This window comes from Protopterus annectens, chromosome 1.part0 (genome assembly GCF_019279795.1).
Source record: "Protopterus annectens isolate FY-2018-M chromosome 1.part0, PAN1.0, whole genome shotgun sequence".
NCBI classification, from domain to species: Eukaryota; Metazoa; Chordata; order Ceratodontiformes; family Protopteridae; genus Protopterus; species Protopterus annectens.
Window position 1 is genome coordinate 623,699,112 of NC_056725.1, and position 20,377 is coordinate 623,719,488.

Here is a 20,377-nt window from a genome sequence, read left to right on the forward strand (position 1 = left end):
CCTCTGGATCATCAGTGTTCTGTTAATGTTTGCCTCCCCTCCACAAAACCACATCGATCCATATCTATCTATCTTGGCATTATTTTTATCATTCTTGTAGCCGTGATAGACATGAACAAATTATAATCAAGGTTTAGTGTTGAAATGGGCCTGTATGAAGCCACAACATGATTTGTTGATCAAAAGAGGACACCATGTGTATTTTCCAACTTTAGTCATGAAAAAGAAGACAAGACCTATATTAGTAAAGAAACAGTCATACCAGGGGAAAAATGTTCCTGACAAAATTGTGACAGAAGTGAGAGTATTAAAAGTGGGGACACCAGCGTGTTTCTCAAAGTAATTTGTTGCTGTACTCCATGCAGAAGAAGAGAGAGGTTATCCCCGAAATCTTGGGATATTGAGAGGCAGATGCGAGATACAAGTTGATATATCCGTCTGTCTTTTAAAATATTTTTCCTGGAGTATAAAATACATTTCTGGATGCAGAACAGGCTGAGGAGAAAGTAAAAAAAAAAAGTTTAGCTAGCAAGCAGAAGGGAACTGTGCTTCTAATTCTTCTGATAACAGAATCCAAAGATAGTACTTGCCAGTGAATCATTTTCCAGTGTTCCAAGTGAAGATGATTGACCAACAGAAAAAAGCCCATGAACTGACTAGAAAAATCAGGAATACCTTGGACTTGAACCAGAATCATATTGCATGGTCAAGGTGATAAAGAAAACCAGCACAGACATGAAATTCAGAAATAGTAAGTCTTGTGTAAAGTGCTGTTTCCGTAAGATGCAGTTTGCACACAAGTGGCTAAAAAGACTGAAGTTTATTGACTTTATTAATTTTTTGAGAGGAACCTAAAGCATGATTTCTACTTTATTAATGTTTGGCAGGGCAGTGAAGGGACTAAAGATGTACTGTAAGTAAAAAAAAAAGTTTTTGTCCATGGAAATGGGCCTAATACATTTCCTGAAATTAATTGCATGCTGTATTGTAATGTAGTTCTTGAAAATATGCAGAGGTATTTTAAATTTGTGGTGCAGACGGTGTTATCTTTTAGCACTGTTTATGCCAGTGATATTAAATTGAAAAGTTTTTTTTTCCTGATTGTAATATATCATGGGTTTATACTGTAACAAGACGAAGACTGGATATAAGCAATATAATGATGTGTTCTTGGTCTGTTATGGTGGGAGATGTAAAAGTGTATTGATTGCTTTATATGTGTATTAAAATATAATCATGTTAAGTTGTCAATCTCGCCTTCATTCTTGCTTGATGGGTTCGGAGCCGATCCTTGGCTCCGACTCGGCACTTGCTAAGCTCGAGAGTCACTTTTACCAGCTCGAGGCAGCCCCATATCCCATGATGCAAGGCGGTAAGTACCCAGATCTCGTTTGCCGCTTCGCTGATGAGGTCCTCCTTTTACCAGCTCCTGGTAAGTGATTTGCTACTTTGCTATTTTAGCCCCCTTTAACAAAAAAAAACCTTTATTATTAGTTTTAATTTAGTTTTAAACATTTTCTGACAGAAAATTCCCTGTCTCTTCTTATTTTTTTAGTCAAACTTTACCCATCCCATCCCCCCCCTGTTAGGGTGTGTGTGTGTGTTTCTAGTTATACCTTTTTGGTATATTTAATTTAAATTCTTTGACTGGTGTGTGTGTCTGCTTGTGTTACACCATGTCAAAAGAAAGGGTCTCAGGCTTTAAGAAGTGTGACTCGTGCTGTCAGATGATGTCTCTGACAGACGGTCACACTTCTTGCCTGTATTGCCTGGGGCCTCTTCACCTGCAGGACTCCTGTGCTATATGTCATTCTTTCAGCCAGAGAGTCCTGCAGGAAAGAAGAAATAAATTAATACTCAGGGGCCTTCTTAAGCCGGAGGGCTCTCCGGCTAAGTCGGCTCCATCCAAGACTGCCAAGTCTTCCAAGGCCCAGGCTTCTGTGTCAAAGCCTGCGGCCTCGGCTCCGACTCGTTCTGAGTCGAGATCGGCCGGCTGGAGCCGATTCTGGCTTAACAGCCTTCGGCACCGATGGCTATCGGTGCCGATTCTGCATCGACCACCGGTGTCGGCTCCGATCGGTTCCGACCACCATGTGGCTCAGGCATCGGTGTCGGCTCCGATCGGCTCCGACACCGTTACTTTTGTGGCTGTATCGGCTCCGGCTGGAGCCGATGCATCGAGGCTACCTGTCGGCTCCGATAAGTTGTCGGCTCCGACAGGTTCAGTAGTTTCATCGGTTCCGATGGCTCCTTCGAGGAAGAGGTCGAGGTCTCCTTCCTTGGAGCCGATACTTCGGCTCCGGCTTCACCTCTCCTCTCGGAACGGAGCCATCGGAGCCGATCTTCAAGGTCATCCAGGCTTTCTGACCATGACTTAGAGAGAGTGGTCAGTAGATTACTTAAGTCACAGGCACTGGCCCAAATGTTACATAGTCCGTCTCAACAGGCGACTATTGGTCCACACCCGTTGCAGTTCCTCCTTCAACTCTACCCCAGAGCTTGGAGTTGGAGTCTTCGAATGGTTACTGCTACGGCTGAAGGACAGATACCCCTTCTGTTCCTTCAGCCTCTACTCTTATCTCCTCTTGAGACCTTCCTTAGAGGGATTCGGTGGCGGGCTTCCATGGTCTCCTCCGAGGGGTGAGTGGCATCGGACCCTTGTCCGAGCCCGCTCTTCCCCTTGGAGCCTCGGCCTTGGTGAGCTCGGCTCCGACACCTGCCTCGGAGACTTCCCTTTCGGTGGTCCCTGGAGTTCCTAGCTCTTGAACGGGTTCTCTCGGACCTGCCTGGGAGGGAGCATTCGAGGTGATGAAGAGTGTGCTGGCCACTGGTATCAGTCAGCAGTCTGTTCCCTTAGCTCCTCCCTCTATAGTGCCTGTTGACATCTCTGCCACTTCTCTTGCTACAGGACCCAGAGATCCTCCGCCTCAGGTTTCCCCATTGGGAATTTCCCCCTCTTCCGAGGATTCTCCTGATATTTCGGGAGATCCTCCTAGGAAGAGGACTTGTAAGAGGAAACATGTAGACTCTCGAGTCTATCACTTCAGATACTGACTTTGATGAGTCAGAGGGATCCCCAAGATCCCCCTCTGAGGATGTCTCCTTCTCAGACATCCTAGAACTCCTTAGACAGAGGGGAAACTGTCCCACCAACAATCCCTCTGAGGATGAGTCAGTATACCTAGAGGCGTTTGGATCTCGGCCCTCCACCTCCTGGGTGTCTCCGCCTTTCGACCCCCTTATGCAGGTTATTGCCCGAAAGGCGTGGGCAGCTCCTGACTCTGTAGAGCCAGTCCCTAGGAGGCCTTCAAAATTTATCACTGCCCCGTGTGATAAGCAATTCCTCACTAAGGGTGTCCCCGCTGATGCCATGGTGGTGGCTGCTGCCACCAAAAAGGAACTTGCAGATCCTTCCGTATCCGTCCATCCTCCTAATAAGGACTCTAGGACCATGGATAGGTACGGTAAGCGGATGTTTTCCTCAGCGACCTTTGCTATCGTCGCTGAATTACCTATGTCACTTCACCAGACTCCAAAGGGATATCCTTAAGGAGCTAGGTGATGTTGTTCAGGATCCTACAGCTGCAGGAGCTCAGGAAAAATTGCTTCGCAGCTAGGAACCCTTAATTCCATTGCAAACTCCTCCATGCGGCTAATATCATATGCTGCTGATGGAGCGAGTAGGGCCGCAGGTACAGGTGTGGCTCTTAGACGCCAAGCCTGGATGCGGCTATGTGACTTTGCAGATCCCTTTAAGGCGTCCTTCACAAATTCTCCCTTTGATGGGTCAGCTTTGTTTGGCCCTCAAGTGAAGGAAACTTTGACCAGGTGTGAGCAGGACGGCAAGACTCTTTCTGCCGTAGGAGTCCGTTTTTCCACCCCTTCTAGACCTTACCCCAAAGGACAGAAAGGTGGCAAAATGTGGTTCCGCAAATCCCAAGGAGTCACGCCGGATTCACGTGGTCAGTTTACCCCTAGAGGCAGAGGGGGTAACAACAACAGACGCCGCTCTAGAGGCAGAGGGATTCCAAAAAACCAGGGAAACAGAGAGCCTCTCTCTGACAAGCCCTTTCAGCATCCCTGAGATGTTGCCCGGCTGTCCCTCCTTGGAGGCAGTCGGGGGAAGATTATCACTGTACCCAGAAGCCTGGCATTCCCTCACTCAAGACAGATGGGTACAGTCGATCATATCCAAGGGTTACATAATTCCTTTCGAGGAAAGTCCTTTCCCCTCAAATTCCCTTCCAGATGTACCACCCGGTCTAAGGGAAATTGCAGAGTTAGAAGTCTCAAAACTACTGCAAAAAAGAGCCATTCAGCCAGTTACAACAGACCATTCAGAGCCCGGAATCTACTCAAGGTTCTTTTGGTCCCCAAAAGACGGGAGACTGGAGACCAATATTGGATCTCAGCAGACTCAACAAGTCTGTGAGGAAGGCAAGATTCCGAATGGTCACTCCTCAGTCAATTCTGCCCTTCTTACAGAAGGACAACTGGATGTGCTCAATAGATCTTCAGGATGCGTACTATCACATCAAAATTCACAGACGCTCCAGGAGATTTCTCCGCTTTCGGCTGGGGTCCAGTCATTTCCAGTTCAGAGCCCTGCCCTTTGGTCTCACTACAGCCCCCAGAGTGTTCACCAAATGCATGGCAGTGGTCACGGCTCACCTGAGACGTCAAGGATTCCAGGTGTTTCCGTATCTCGACGACTGTCTCCTTTCAGCCACCACCAGGCATCAGCTTATTCAAGCCAGGGATTACACAATAAAGTTTTGTACTCTTTTGGGCATCTCGATAAACTTCGAAAAATCATCCTTATCGCCCTGCCAGTCTATTACTTTCATAGGCGCAAACTTAAACACTGTTCGGATGTCAGCTACCCTTACAGATCAAAGAGTTTCAGACATTCAAAGTCATGTCAGGATCATTCTAGCCAACAAGAAAGTACAGGCCAGAATGGTTCTAAAGGTATTAGGCCTCATGGCTGCGGCCATTACTCTTCTTCCCTGGCTCGCTTCTACATGCGCCTTCTTCAGTGGATGCTGTTCACACAGTGGTCGTACCAACAACTTCCAATGCGTCACCAGATTCTGGTGACACAGACTTGCAAAGATCATCTTGCTTGGTGGATCACATCTCCTCAGGTTCACCAAGGCAGACACTTTGTACCCCATCCCCGATCGCCACTGTCACCACGGGTGCCTCCCTGTTCGAGTGTAGGGGTCCTTATCAGCTCAGAATGGTTCATGGGGCGTGGCAGCCGTTCGAGTACCACCTGCACATAAATGTCCTGGAGATGAGAGCAGTGCTTTTAACGTTGCAAGCCCTCAACGACTTTCTTCCCTTAGGGACAATTGCAGTCCACACAGACAACATGTCTGTAGTTTGGTATATCAACAAACAGGGCGGAACCAAGTCCTACCCCTTGTGTCGAGAAGCGCTCAGACTATGGCAATGGGCGATCTCCTCTCATCGGTTTCTGGTAGCAACGCATATCCCTGGGAAAACCAACATTGTAGCGGACAGATTGAGCAGAGCTATTCTCATGCCTCACGAGTGGTCTCTCAAGCAATCTATAGCGGAAGAGATTTTTCTGGAATGGGGTCGTCCATGTTGCAATCTTTTTGCTACTCCCCAAAACAGCAAATGCCCAGACTTCTTCTCTCTCTTCCCTCTTCCAGGCCATCCCCCCAGAGATGCTCTGACCCAGGATTGGCCCCAGGGACTTCTTTATGCCTTCCTCCATTTCCTCTGATCCCTCAAGTTATCCAGAAAGCTACCGTTTTGAGAGCCAAATTGATTCTCATTGCCCCTTACTGGCCTCGACAAGTTTGGTTCCCGTTCCTCCATCGTCACCTTTTGGTGCAGCCGTTGCATCTGGACCCAGTGCCAGATCTTCTGATTCACCAATCCGGTCAGCTGCACCGGTCTATCCCTTCTCTCAACCTCACAGCATGGTTGCTCCACTTCCTTCCTTAGCCAGGCTTCCTTTGATCTCTAACCCAGTTAGAGACATCATAGTAGCTTCTTTAAAATCCTCTACCAGGAGGATTTATACAAGCAAATGGAAACATTTCTCTTATTGGGCTAAGGCCAACAATATTGATCCTTTCACTGCCCCTGTTCAGGCAGTCCTGGACTTCTTAGCAGAGATTTTTCATGCAGGCTCCTCTTCTTCCACAGTCAGAGTTCAATTGGCTGCTATCTCCAACTTTCATGTCTGGGTCGCAGATCACAATATTATGTCCCATAGGCTCTGCAGGGCCTTCTTGAAAGGAATTTTCCTACTAAAGCCTCCAATCAGGAATCCTCCTCCTCAGTGGGATCTAAATTTAGTGCTGACATCCTTGATTCTACCACCCTTCGAGCCAGCTGTTTCTTGTTCCCTGAAATTTCTTTCTTGGAAAACTTTATTCCTAGTGGCTATTACATCGGCCAGGAGGGTGTCTGAACTTCATGCTCTATCGGTTCGACCCCCCTATATGGTTTTTCACAAAGACAGAGTATCTTTGAGAACTAATCCGACCTTTTTGCCTAAGGTCGCTTCAAAGACCAATCTGAATCAATCCATTGATCACACTGTATTTTTCCCAAACTATTCAGACAGACCCGAACAAAACTACATTATCTTGATGTCCACCGTCAACTCAGATATTATTTGGACAGAACAAAAAATTTAGGAAATCTGATCAACTTTTGTTTCCTATGCGGATAATAAGAAAGGCCTTCCTGTTTCTAAAGTGACCTTGTCTAGATGGCTTTCTTCGGTCATCTCTGAAATTTATCTGCTCAGGGGAAAACAGCTGTGCTCAAAACCTAAAGCACATTCAACTAGGAGCTTAGCTACTTCTACAGCCTTTCAAGCTAGACTTCCTTTAGACACTATTTGTGCAGCGCCACTTGGGCCACTCCTCACACTTTTGTTTCCCATTACAAATTGGACTTGGCCTCCAGGGACAGAGCGAGTTTTGGCTCTACAGTCCTCAAGAGTCTGTTCCATTGAGCCACCCAGGATAGAGGTGCTAGGGACGCGGTCCCATCAAGCAAGAATGAAGGTGAGATTGACAACTTAACATTAAGAAGTTATGTACCTACCATAACGTTCCATGTTAGTTGTCTTCTCGCCTTCTTTCTTGCGACCCTCCCTCCTTCCCCCAGGCCTGGACAGACCTTTTTATAAGAAATTATTATGCTGAAGACCATTCAGACCTGGTCCTTCTTCCATCCTGTGAGTTTTCTTTCTTCCTTTTGGAAGTATTTTATGCTTGGTGCTATTGCCCTTTGTCATCAAACGAGATCTGGGTACTTACCGCCTTGCATCATGGGATATGGGGCTGCCTCGAGCTGGTAAAAGTGACTCTCGAGCTTAGCAAGTGCAGAGTCGGAGCCGAGGATCGGCTCCGAACCCATCAAGCAAGAAAGAAGGCAAGAGAAGACAACTAACATGGAACGTTATGGTAGGTACATAACTTCTTATTTTCACCTGTTTTATCCAGGTGGAAGTATAAACTAATGTTCTTAGTTTATGCTGCAAACAATGGAAACTATTTTTCTAAGCAAGCAGGCTAGAAAGTGGAAAGCAAGAAAGTGACAGTTTTCAAGTGCTCCAATGATCGAAGAGCTGTTTCTTGCCTTTGTAAAGCTTTTAGCATTTTTTCATCAGCAAATGCCTGCAGTATGAGATGGTGACTCTACATGTGCAGGCAATTAATCAGGAAATGAATGAACAATGTGGTGTAAGGCATTTTTGTAAGAAACATCATAATTAGCATTTAAAGGGGAAATGGCAAGCAGTTTAGTGAAGATAAATAAAGTTTGACACTGAAGAAAGCAAATACTCCTGCAAGTAGTTGAATTTACAGCAGCCTTAGTATTTCAGTATAAAATGTAACCATGCACAATTCAGTTTATTAGTTTAAGGTTAGCCAGTGCAGTATTTCTTAAGGCTAAACTTAGCACATGCAAGTTGCTTTTCACATTTAGGAGGGAAATGTCTGTCAAACAATGGCAGATGGTATCTATGAAAGAGGGAATACAAGCTCTAGTGTACACTTCCATCAAATTAAACCTAACTTTATAATTTGTAAAAGCCTGAGTGTAGCCATCTGGAGCAGCTGTCCCTATACTGAGGGGTAACTTCCTTTTTTGGTAAGTATAAATTGTTTTGTGTGTTTGCTGTGAGTTAAAAGGGGTTAGGGGTTGAATATGTATTTTTTGTTTTGTGAAACTGTAAAACATCAATATATGCTGGTAGCCATTTGCCCGAGATTGAAGCAGGCAGTGGAATTTAGCCCTTTCCCCAATGTAGCATGATATCCTGAGTCTGTATGTATAATTAGCAGGTGCATAAAAGATGTTTTAGCAGTGTGTTGCAGGAGTTCTGTGTTTTGCAGCTTCTAAATTTTGAGTTCAATGTTCTGCTGTTCGATTTCTCAGATAATGTAAAAAAGATCCCAGTTTTTACTTTTGAATGTAAATCTCATTGCAGGTAGAGGCAAAAAGAAGAGAGGACTGGATTATATTAAAAAGTGTAGATTACAGATAGCAGTATTACAAGAGACACGTTTAAATAGAGATGAGCATGTGAGTTTGGCAAAGAAAGGGTGTTAGAGTGGCCATTCAGCAGAGTATCAGGGACAAAGAGAAAGGAAAGAAATAATATTGTTTGTGAGAAGGGCTCCAATAGTGATTGTAGAGTAAAGGAAAGACAATAATAGTAAATTTGGAGTAATAAGGGGTTATTGGCAGGGAAGGAGGATTAAACTGTCATGTACTACTGTTATGGAGATAAGAGGTTTTAGGGAAAATGAATTAGCTTTTGCAGGGAATATTTGTGGGTGGGGACCGGAACCTGATGTGCAATAGTGAGGAAATAACAGGGAGACCTAGAAGGGAAGTTACAGCAAAAGAGGTTATATTTCTGAAGAAATAAATGGGAATATTTGGAAAACAGTATGTGAATTTATTGGCATCAATTCTGACAGAATTTACACATTGCTCTACAAGGTCCAATAACTGGGCTAGACTATTTCTCAGGAACGTCTGTATTGAAAACTCTGAAACACTTCCAATATTTACTTTTCAGATCAAACATCAGTACACTAAGATAAGGATGGAGGGTAATGACATAAAATGAGACACAGTGCTTTCCTACTATCTGTTAAAAAGAGATACATTTAATGAAGGGGTAGTGAAAATGATATGAGGGTTTTTGGGGAAGATAGACATTTCTTCAGAAGGGATAGCTAGGGCGTGGGGCAAAACAAAAATGCAGTTAAAATATGGTAGAAATAAGAGGAAGAGATAATGGGAAATAAGTAATAGAAATTATTAAGATGGATTGTCAAAGGATAAAATATTGCACAAGAATAGGAATTTCACAGATCAAGAAAAGTAGGAATTACTGAGTGCTAAAGGGAAAATAAAGGAGTATATGGATAAAATGCATAAGCCGAGAAAGGTTGCTTTTAAGCAAGTATTTTTGTTAACAGCTCCAGAGTACACAAGGCAACAGAAAATGGAAATAATTAACACCAAACCTAGGGAGCCAATGACAAGAAAAATAACCAGAGATTCTATAGAGAGGTATCAGATACATTTTGAAAATTCTGTTATAAGCTGTGTTATGCAGAGGAAAGAGGGAGCCAAGAAGAGGCACAAATGGAAATATTTTTCAGAAGCCTTAGCTATGCCAAGGTTAAAAGAAGATGAGGGTCAAGAATTATAAGAATATTTTAACATTTCAACTTCCAAGATGGCTGCAGACCAATCAGTGGCATAACTTAATATCTCCCAGTGTGAAAGCAGAAATTGAGAAAAAGGAGTTGCTTTGAATTTTTTTTCTTTTAATTCAATTACTGGCCAGTAAATGCACTACATAGATATCAGCTAAGAAGATATGTGGAAAGCCTGAAAAAAAAAGGTGAAAACACTGTATAGGAAGGAATAACAGCTGTTCGGCAAACACAGTTCAAGGTTCAGCCATGGCTCAGGAGATAGCTTCCAGTAATTTAGAGGAAAAAAATAAATCAAATGTACTCAGAGGAAATTAAAATAAATGAAACACTGAAGGAATATATCAATTCAAAGAACAAAACCTGGAAAATATAGAAGAAGCTATAGCTAGCCATTCAGATGGACTGATAAAAATGCAAAAATCAGAGGTTGACATGAATAAGAAGCTGGCTGAATATGAAGTTTTTCAAGATGAACTGTTTAAAAATATTAGAGTTAGAAGAGAGAGCATGCAGAGAAAACCTGAAATTTTCTGCTGTACCAGAGAAATTGGAAGTAAATTAATTTTATGAACACACAGATAAGCAACTGGACTGGTGTTCCATAGCAGAATTTGTTAATTGAAAGGGCACAATGGGTATATGCTTCAAACTTGGCCATGGGAAAGCAGCCAAGACCTTTTACAATCATGCCTGCAGAAAGAGTTGATCCCGATAAAATATTGTTACAAGGGAAACATATTAAAAATTAGAGACAGCAGAATGTTACATGTACATGGACTAGTGTCTAATCATGGGAGCTGGAGATGAACAAGAAGAAGAAGAAGACCACCAACTCTGAAATTAGTGAGTAAATGGAAGAATATAACGAATCTTATCACATCTGTGAAATATGGTTTTGCAAAAAAAAAAAAAAAAAATGGCTGAAAAACACTGGAATTTTGTTGACTTTGTTAAACTTGTGGGTGGACTGTAAAGCATGTACCTCACTTTATATCATTAATGTTTAGAAGGACACTATAAGGGGGAAACTAACTGTAAGTAAAACAATTTTTGTTCATAGTATTTGTGTAAAAAATGTCATGATATGTTATCTACAGTAAAACAGTTTTGTATAATGTGTAGTTGGGTATTTTAAATGTGGGGAAGTCTTTTCATTGACTGTTGTATGTGTTAAAGATATTAAAGTGAACAATTACTTTTTTAGTTGTAAGAAATATAGGTTTTATAGTATAACAAGAGAAAAAAGGCTGGACAAAAACAATTTAATGTTCATATGTTGTGATCTTGGCCTGCTAGGCGGGGTGTAAAAGTGCACTGATTATGTTATGTGTAGAATTAAGATAGTTTCCATTTTTATTTTACAAAGGTGAATGTCTAGATTGCTACCCTTGGCTTTAGCTATGAACAGGTGTTTTTGAATGTATAGAGTTTTGGCTTAAGCTGTAAACAGGATTTTTGTAAGCATGTAGGCTTTAAAAAATACTATAAAATGACGAAAGCCATGAAAATGTTAAGGTTCTTACATCAGCAAAGACATTAACTTGTTTGTTTTCCACTGGCTAATGTTCAGTGGAGTTGAGATGTCTGCATCTTAGGGTAGCCCTGCATTCTTTTATGAATGAAATTTACAAAGATACTTTGAGTACATTTCCTTAGGGACAAACTGCCTGCAGGTGCAGGCAGTTAATTTTGAGAATTCTGAGTATTCCTTACTGAGGGAAATGCAAAATTGAAAGGTGTAATGGCAAGTGGTTCAGTGAAAAAATTGTTTGAAATTATGGGAAGTGAATAAGAGGTAACTACCTCCCTAGCAGCCTTAATATGTTAATGCAGTTAATAGAATAATGTACAATTTAGTGTTACTTAAAGATAGCCAGTGCAATTTGTCTTGGGCCTAAAAATTAATGTTTTCTGAAAGCATATAAGCTGTTTTTCATATCTGGGAGGGGAATAGAGATAAGAAAAGAACAGACAGCAATCCATGTAAGTGAGAGGACAGGCTGTATCGTGTGCTTTGGTATGGATAACCTTAATTTTAGGTTAGATAATGCCAGTAGGTGCAGCCATTAATTTGGGGAAGTTGTTTCCTTCTAGAGGGTTAAACTTCATGTTTTGAAGATGTACATAGTTTTGTTCCAAGTTAATATGGGATGTGAATGTTTTGTATTTAGTGTTTTTTTTTTGTTTGAGAGTTTTCATTAAAACAAAAAGTCTTTGAAAATGTGACATTGGTTCAAATGGACATGAGAAAAAAACAGCTATACAAAAGATCATCCTGCTGAACATTAATATATGCATGTAACACAAAAGCTGGAAGTACGTATTCAAAAAAACTGTTATAGGGTATAATAGATGAGAACAGTAGCTTTTTATTGTTGTGGCATAGCTGTCCATATTATACTGGAACTTGAATGGCCTTACAGGTATAGATAAGAAGTAAAGAGTATTAAATTATATTAAGAATGCAGAGTGCAAATAGCAATGCTGCAGGAGATACATTTGGAAAGAAATGAGCAAGTGATTTTGACAGAGTAGATTTCAGAATGGATACGCTGCAGAATATCAGGGACAGAAGAAAAGGGGATTAATTATACTCAGTGTTAGATGGGCTCCAATAGTACTAGATAAGGAAACAAAAGCGGTAGATATGTGTGTAGTAAAGGGCTGCTGACAAGGGAGAGAGATTACAATGGCATATATGTATATTCCACTAAAAACTGCTATTATGGAGCTTAAGAAATTTTTGGGAGAAATAATTAGCTTTCAGCAGGGAATATTATGTAATAGATGGTGATTGAAATTTGATTTGTAGTAGTGAGGATGTATCAGGGGGACCTAGAAGGGACAATATAACAAAAGAGGGTGATTTCAGAAGAAATTTATGAAAATGTTTAGTATGGAAGATGTGAATTCAGTAGTAGGAACTTGGAAATAATTTACATATTATTCCCCAAGGTATAATATGTGGGATAGACTAGACAGAAATGTATTTCTCAGGATCATGTGCATTTAACCGAAAACTAAAGTACATATCCAATAACTATTTCTGATCATGCATCAATAAAAAATAAACTAAAAATACAGGGTAATTAAGTAAAAATAAGACACTGGTGCTTTTGCACCTACCTGTTAAAAAGAGAGGAATTTAAGGAATGGGTAGTGGAAATTATTCGAGAGTTACTAGGGAAGATAGAAATATCTTCAGAAGTTATAGCTAGTGACTGGGAGAAAATGAAAATTGAGTTTAATAATAAGGTTGAAATAAAAGAGAAAGGGATATGGTTAAGAATTGCTAGAAATTACTGAGATGGGCTGACAAAGGTTAAAGTATTATAGAATAAGGGGAATCTCACAGAACAAGAGGAGAAGCAAATGCAGAATGCTAAAGAGAAAATAGTATCTGGATAATATATATGAGTTTAGAAAGATTGCAGTTAAGCAACAATTTTTTTGATAACTCCAGAGCACAAAAGCTTTTAGCACAAAGACTTAGGCAACAGAACGTTGAAAGTGTTGTCACCAAACTTAGGAAATATATAACAAGAAAAATAACCAGAGATTTTGTAGAGGTTTTAGAGAAATTCTGGAAATTTTATGAAAATTTATATAAAGCCGAGAAATGTAGAAATCAAGAAAGAGTACATATGAAAGTATTTAAGGAAGACTTAATTATGCCAAGGTTAGAGGTAGACGAGGCTTAACAACTAACAGTTAGGGTAGGAGGTGATAACATATAAACAGTGATGTATAATTAACCTTCAGGAAAGCCTCCAGGAACAGATGGTATTCCTGTGGAAGTTCGGAAATTAAGAGGGAAGAAAATTGTAAATCTCTGGAAGTTTTGTTTAATAGTGTTTTAAAAGGAGAGGAAGCAACATCTTGGAAGAACGCTGTGGTAGATGTGTTACCTAAAGATGGCAAACACTCTTCAGATCCAGCTTCATATAGACCAATTTTAATTTTAAACCACAATTATTAAGTGTTTATGTCTGTACTAGCTAAAAGAATGGTAAAGATATTGCCAAAACTGATAGATATTGTATCAGTGTGGTTTTGTGGAGGGGAGGCAAATATTTGACAACATTAATAGAACAGTGATGATCCAGAGGGAAGCAGAATGTAAGAAAATGCCTCTGTTGTTGGTAGGTCATGATGCAGAGAAAGCATTTGACAGTGTCAGCTGGGATTTTATGAGTAGGGCATTAGACACATTTACATCCCGTGAAACAATAACGTTAATTAGAAAGATGCATGAAGGATTGGAGGCAAGAATTAAAGTGGAAAGGTACCTCTGAGAGAAGCTGTGTTTGAACAGAGTAACCAGCCAGGGGTGTCCTCATTCCCCTTTATATGCTTTGTATTTAGAGCAACTGGCAAAGAAGATATGAGACTCAGGAATACAAGGATGTAATTGCAAGGTAATCAAGAAGAGTTGGCTTTATTTGCTGATGGTATTATTTTATGCCTGATAAATTGAGAAAAGTACATCTCAGTGCTGTGGAACATTTTGAGGCCATTTCAAGTCTTCTTGGAATATAAACTTAATGAAGATAAAACAAAGGCTATAGCTGTAAATTATGTACCCACACACAAATTGGTTCAGGAATAAAAAATATTTATGGGGCGATGATTAAGATTAAGTATTTAGGAGTGTGGATTAAAAAGGCTTCTGCTATGGCAGCCGACGATATGAGGGAAAATACTAAAAGATGCAAAAATTGAGAAACTGGAGAATCCTATTTGTGGATATGGATAGTAAGATACAAACAGTGAAAATGTTTTTAGTCCCTTTAGTCTTGTGTACAGGTCAGGCATACTTTTACCAACCCAATGAGAAGTTGTGGACAATGATTATTAAAGAACTGAAGAAATTTGTCTGGGAGGGGAAGAGGGCAAGAGTTAAGTGGGATTAGTTTATCCTTCCAATAGAACAAGATAGTTTAAGGTTACCTGATTTGAAGGGATATTTTAGTGTCACACAGGTAAGGCTTATACACATAACAGAAGCAGAAGGTTATAATTCAAATTAGAAAGGGATGATTTTGGAGCAAGGGGGAGTTCAAGAAATAGAGAGAAAGTGGGATTTTGGATGCAGATCCTTAAGGAGAATAATAACAACCATACAGAATGTTATATTCATAAAGTAGCAGAAGGTATTCTAAGAACTGAGCAAGTATGAGACTGGAGAAAGGATTTGCCAGTGGGGATGACTGCAAGTAAGAGTACAGAAAATAGGCAAGAGGTAGCTGTAATGTACTAGAGAAACATGACAAAGGAACCATGATATTTAATGGGAGCATGTAACTAAAGCAGTAAAGGTAAAAGAGTGGGATGAGGTCAAAAGGAAATTTGGATTGCAAGTTAGAGAATTCCTTCCCTACCATTGCTTGATCTCAGAGTGCAGGCAAAAAGAAAGGGCTATGTGAATTTTAAGTGAAAGACCTGCTCTGGTAGAGTTTTTTAGTTAAATCTAGAACAGAGGCAGCTGTTAAAAAAGGGATAGTTAGTATGACATATCAAATATTGCATGATAATTATAAGAATCAATCAGGGGAGGCTAGAAAAGATTGGGAAGAAAAAGTGGACAACTAATTCACAAGAAAACAATGGGGAGACATATATATGACTTCCAAGTATGCAGCCACGTCCAGAAGGTTTAGGATCTTTGGAAAATAATTTTTCCTCATATAGATAGTAAATGTTGCAAGTATGATGGAGAAGAGAGAGGTAACTGTCCCTTGCTTATGCTTTATCCCGGGGGCTTCTACCTTCTATGCGGCAAGAAAAAACTGATGTCATGGTGTCAGCTGGCTCCCTTTATACCCAAGCGTACTGATATCAGGGTAGGGTGTCTGCCAGCCTAGGAGGAGGGAGAATTTTACTCTGGTAGTCGGGTCAGCCAATGGCTTCCAATGGCAGGAAATCCCGCAAGTTAGGACTGCAAGTTAATACACTCGAACATCTACATTTATGGTAAGTGCACACAACCGTAGTTTCTCGTTCCCTTTTGCTGTTTGCCTTATATTTAAAATTATTAGCAAAGAAATAAGGGACTCACAAATTTCAAGGATAGGACTGGTATGGTAGTCAAGAAAAGTAATCTTTATTTACAGGTGATATAAAATTTTTTTTTTACTTGATAAAGCCAGAGAAGGACATCTTGGTGCTATGGAATATTTTGGCAGTTTCAAGTCTTTTTGGTATATAACAAATGAAGGTTATAGCAGTAAATTATGTATTCACACAAATTAGTTCAGTAGTACTCATATTTATGGGGACATAATAAGATGAAGGTTTTTTAGTATATGGACCAAAAAGGATTGATGGCAGGTAAGGATATGTGGGAAGAGACCAAACAAAAGATAATATTAAAACTCTGAAGCTTGAAGCTCTTGATTATAAATATTTATAGTAAGATGCAGGCAATGAAAGCATTTGTAGTCCCTTTAGTTTTTTTTTATCTAGGTCAGGCCTATTTTATTAACCAGAGGAGATGTTGTAGATAATAATTAATAGAGTTAAAGGAATTTATCGAGAAGGGAAGTGAGTAAGAGTTAGATGCGATAAGATGATTCTTACCATAGAAAAAGGTGCTTTAGGATTACGTGATGTGAAGGAATATTTTAGAGCTATGCAGTTAAGGCTGATATATACAACTCAAGCAGAAGGTTACAAATTAAAGTGGAAATGAATAATGATGAAAGGGAGGAAGATGATTTGGGAGATTAAGAGTAATAGTGTTTTATATAGGTCTTTAAGCAGAATAACAACCATCACACATAACGACAACCATCATATGTAATATTATATTTATAAGGCAGCAAAGAATATTCTAAAAAACAAGCAGACACAGGAATGGAGAAATGAGATTTTTACCAATGGGAATGACTGGAAGTAGGGCTATAGAATATTGGCAAGGAGGTTCTGAAGTTTACTGAGGGGGAATTAGCAAAGGAATCAGTATATTGGGAGAAGGTAGCTAGGGAGGAGAAAACTAATACAGTGGGATGAGGCCAAGGAGAAGTTCATAGATAGGTTCATAGAGTAGTACTATGCTAACTGCCCTTGTGGACCATTTTAAGCCTAGCCAGTTACCCCGTGTGAGAATCGAGCCCTGTAGCTTGTGTTTGTAAAATAAACACCTTAACCATTATGCCAACCTCCCATCAGGTTAAAAAGTGCTTTCCCTACCAAGGATTGGTAAAGGTATAGGGAAAGATAATGGGATAATTTGGGAGTGGTAAGTGAATGACCAGCTTTGGCTGACTTTTAGGTGAGCACAGAACACAAGTTGCTGTTTTAAAAAAAGGACAGTTTGTGAGGCATATAAAGTATCATATGACAAAAATAAGAACCAATCAGAAGAGGGAAGAGGGACTGAAAAGGCAGTTTACAAAGGCACATCAGCAGGACATCTGTATGACCCCAATTATGCATCAAGGTCCAGAATTTTAGGATTTTTATGTGGAAATGATTGCGTAGGTATATTTATGTTTTTTAACAAAAAGCAGATTTCATAGAATTTTTCATCAAGTAGATAGCAAATACTGGAGGTGTGTTGGGGAAAAAGCAAGGTAATTGGGAACATGTTTATGGGAATATAATGAGTTGGCCGATTTTAAAAATTTCTTGCAAAGTACTGTGCCAGAAAAATATTATGTTGGGAGAGTAAATGATTGTACCTTCTGAAATTAACCTTTTGAGCTGTGAAATAAGATCCGAGTTTCCTACACATAGTGAGGTTTTACCAAGTTTAATGCTATTGGTTGCCAAAACAATCAGTTAGTAGAAAATGGAAATCAAAACCTAAACCAACTGTAACTGAAATATTGAATATTGTAAATGATGTAAAAGAAACAGAGGTGGGATCTTTAGAAATGTGAAGAAGCAAATTGTATAGAAATAAATGAAATTTGTGGAAGTAATACATGCAGAATAATTTTCAAGAGAAGGAGTGAAATTTTACAGAATATAGGAATTTAGCAATTCACGTAATGCTGGAGTGAAAGAAAATGTGTGCTATATGAAGATTGTAGTGGGCATGTTTTATTTATATATATATATATATATATATATATATATATATATATATATGTGTGTGTGTGTGTCTGTGTGTGCGTGTGTTTTGTATTTGTAATCCATCCATCCACAACCCCTTTTCTCCATTTTTGTAGATGAAGTTGGGGTCTCAACAGTGACAATCATCTATAGTCAACATTCACACCGCCAGGTGGCTATCCCTGCTGCTGTTGTTCTTCCATACCACATACACCTATGGCCAATTTTAGAGTGTCCAGTCCACCTACTGCATGTCTGTAATGCGGGAGGAAACTGGAGCACCCAGAGGAAATCCATGTGAATTCATGGAGGACATGCAGACGCCACGCAGAAGGCACCTCAGTTTAGAATCGCACCTGGGAACCGCTGTGAAGTGACACTGTGGTGCAGTGTGTCCTGTCCTGTGTTTGTAATGAGGCTAACAAAAATGATTGTTTAAAAAAAGTTCCTGCTCTTGTGGCTGCAAAAGTACATACTTTTGCAGAAATGCGATACTTCTGTAGCCTCCTTGAATTTTTATGTTTTAGAGACATTTCTAGCAATTAATTAGCTGAAAAGTTTAAAGATATAGAGGATGTTGCATTTCGTCATGCTGGGGAAGGACCCATAAAGACATTTAACTCTGCCATTTTTCCCCATGAGTGGTCTCTCAGTCATCCAGTAGCAAACATAATCTTTAGCTGCTGGAGCCAGCCTTGCTGTGACCTATTCGCCTCGCCCCTCAACAGCAAGTGCAGCAAGTACTTTGCTCTGACACCCCCCCCCCCTCCAGAGGGAGTCGCAAAGAAATGCTCTGATTCACAATTGGCCCTCGGGATTCCTCTATGCTTACCCTGCTCTTCCTCTGATTCCCAAATTCTTACAGAAAGCAAGTAGGCTGAAGAGTTCAGTCATCCTTATTGTCCTCTTCCTCTGGTCTGAGTTGAAGTGTCCTGCGGATACTGGAGCCCACTCAGGATTGTCTATCCCATCCTTCAAGAATTCAACACCCCAGTCTCCATGCCCTCAAGCTAACTGCATGGTTTCTCCACTTCCAGTAATAGCTAGACAGTCAAGGCTATTCCTGACATTATCTTGACCTCTCAGAAGGCTTCTACCGAGAAGGTCTACAGAAGCAAATGGAAAAGATTCTCTGTTTGGGCTTCCAATCAGAATATTGACCCCTTTTCAGCACCTACTTAAGCCATTCTTCTCTTTCTAACTACTCTTTTTAAGGAAGGGGCTAGCTTCTACTAAGCTTCAGTTAGCAGCAATTTCCATTCTGGAAGTGATTCCTTTTCTCTGGCTTCCCCCAGGTATGTAAAACCTTCATGAAGGATGTCTTCCTCCTCAGATCCCCAGTAAAGTTCAGGATTTAACCCAGACACCCTTTGAACCAGCAGACACATGTGACATGAAGTTCCTTTCTTGGAAAATTATCTTTTTAGTATCTGTCACATCAGCAAGAAGAATTTCTGAACTTCAAGCTCTTTCAGCTAATCTTCCTTACATTATTTTTCTTAAGGACAGGGTGTCTCTACAAACCAGTCCTTCCTTTCTTCGTAAAGTGGTGACAGAGAGTAACATTAATCAATCCATACAATTACCTGTCTTCTTCCCAAAATTTACAAACAAAGGAGAATTGTTACTTTTGCTTTATTTTAACTATTCTAAACCAATTCTGCTGTAACTCCACTTGTAAAATATTTGTGAAAATCTACCATTCTACTATGTATGTAGTGAAGCTTTTTCACCACTTGTTTTTTTTAAACTTGTAACTTGTACCATATGGCTATTAAGTATGCACTGGAGTTTTTCTCCCCGGGCCTCTGCAGAAAAAGGGCTTGGCTCAGCCAGACACTCCCGGTCAACAAATGTAAAATAAAATAAATAATTAATAAATAAATATATACATGCGCAAAGACAATTACATTTTTATCCTCACAGGACAAAACGGTTCAGAAATTCTGATCAACTGTTTCTATCCTTTTCCCTTAACTGCTTGGGTCAGGCAGATGTTCTTCGTGTTTCACTGTTGCAGTCATCACATTTGGGTAATCCTGCCAGTGGTAGCCCTCAGTCAGCCCGAATACCAGAGGCTTAGTATTTCTGTGTCGGTTGCTGTCGCTCCAGGACTGACGTCAGGTTGTCAGTGATATAAAATCAGGCAGCCGACGCCATTACATCAGTCTTTCATGCCGAGGAGCCCCCCGAAGCAGAAGCAGTTCACACAAGTGCCGGTCGACCACTACCTGAGTTTTTGTTTCCGAAGTCTTCTAAAGCTAAGTACCCCTTTGGGGATACTTTTTCTTGCTCTAACCGATGTCAGAAAAAGTTAATTGTCTCGCCTGTGGAAAGCAAATACCACACCGAGACTTCCATTTTTACTACGTCACCTGTTTAAGCCCAGACCACAATGTCCCCCGGTGTTGCTTTTGTGCTTTGTTCAACGCCAGAAATATATGTCGTCGGGCCCTTATTGTAGGTACATATTTTCGCTGTCAGTCCTCGAATTCTGATACGACTTCGGTAAGCCATCCAACTACTGATCTTCCGAAAAAACGTAAGGATAAAGACAGAGACCACACAGGTTCTAAACT

General features: G+C 40.4%; 1 protein-coding gene across 1 annotated transcript in view; it reads left to right on the forward strand.

Moving 5' to 3' along the window:
- The window catches only part of BICRAL (BICRA like chromatin remodeling complex associated protein), a 1,536,848-nt gene that overhangs the window by 549,163 nt on the left and 967,308 nt on the right, over positions 1–20,377 (forward strand). The window lies entirely within an intron of this gene.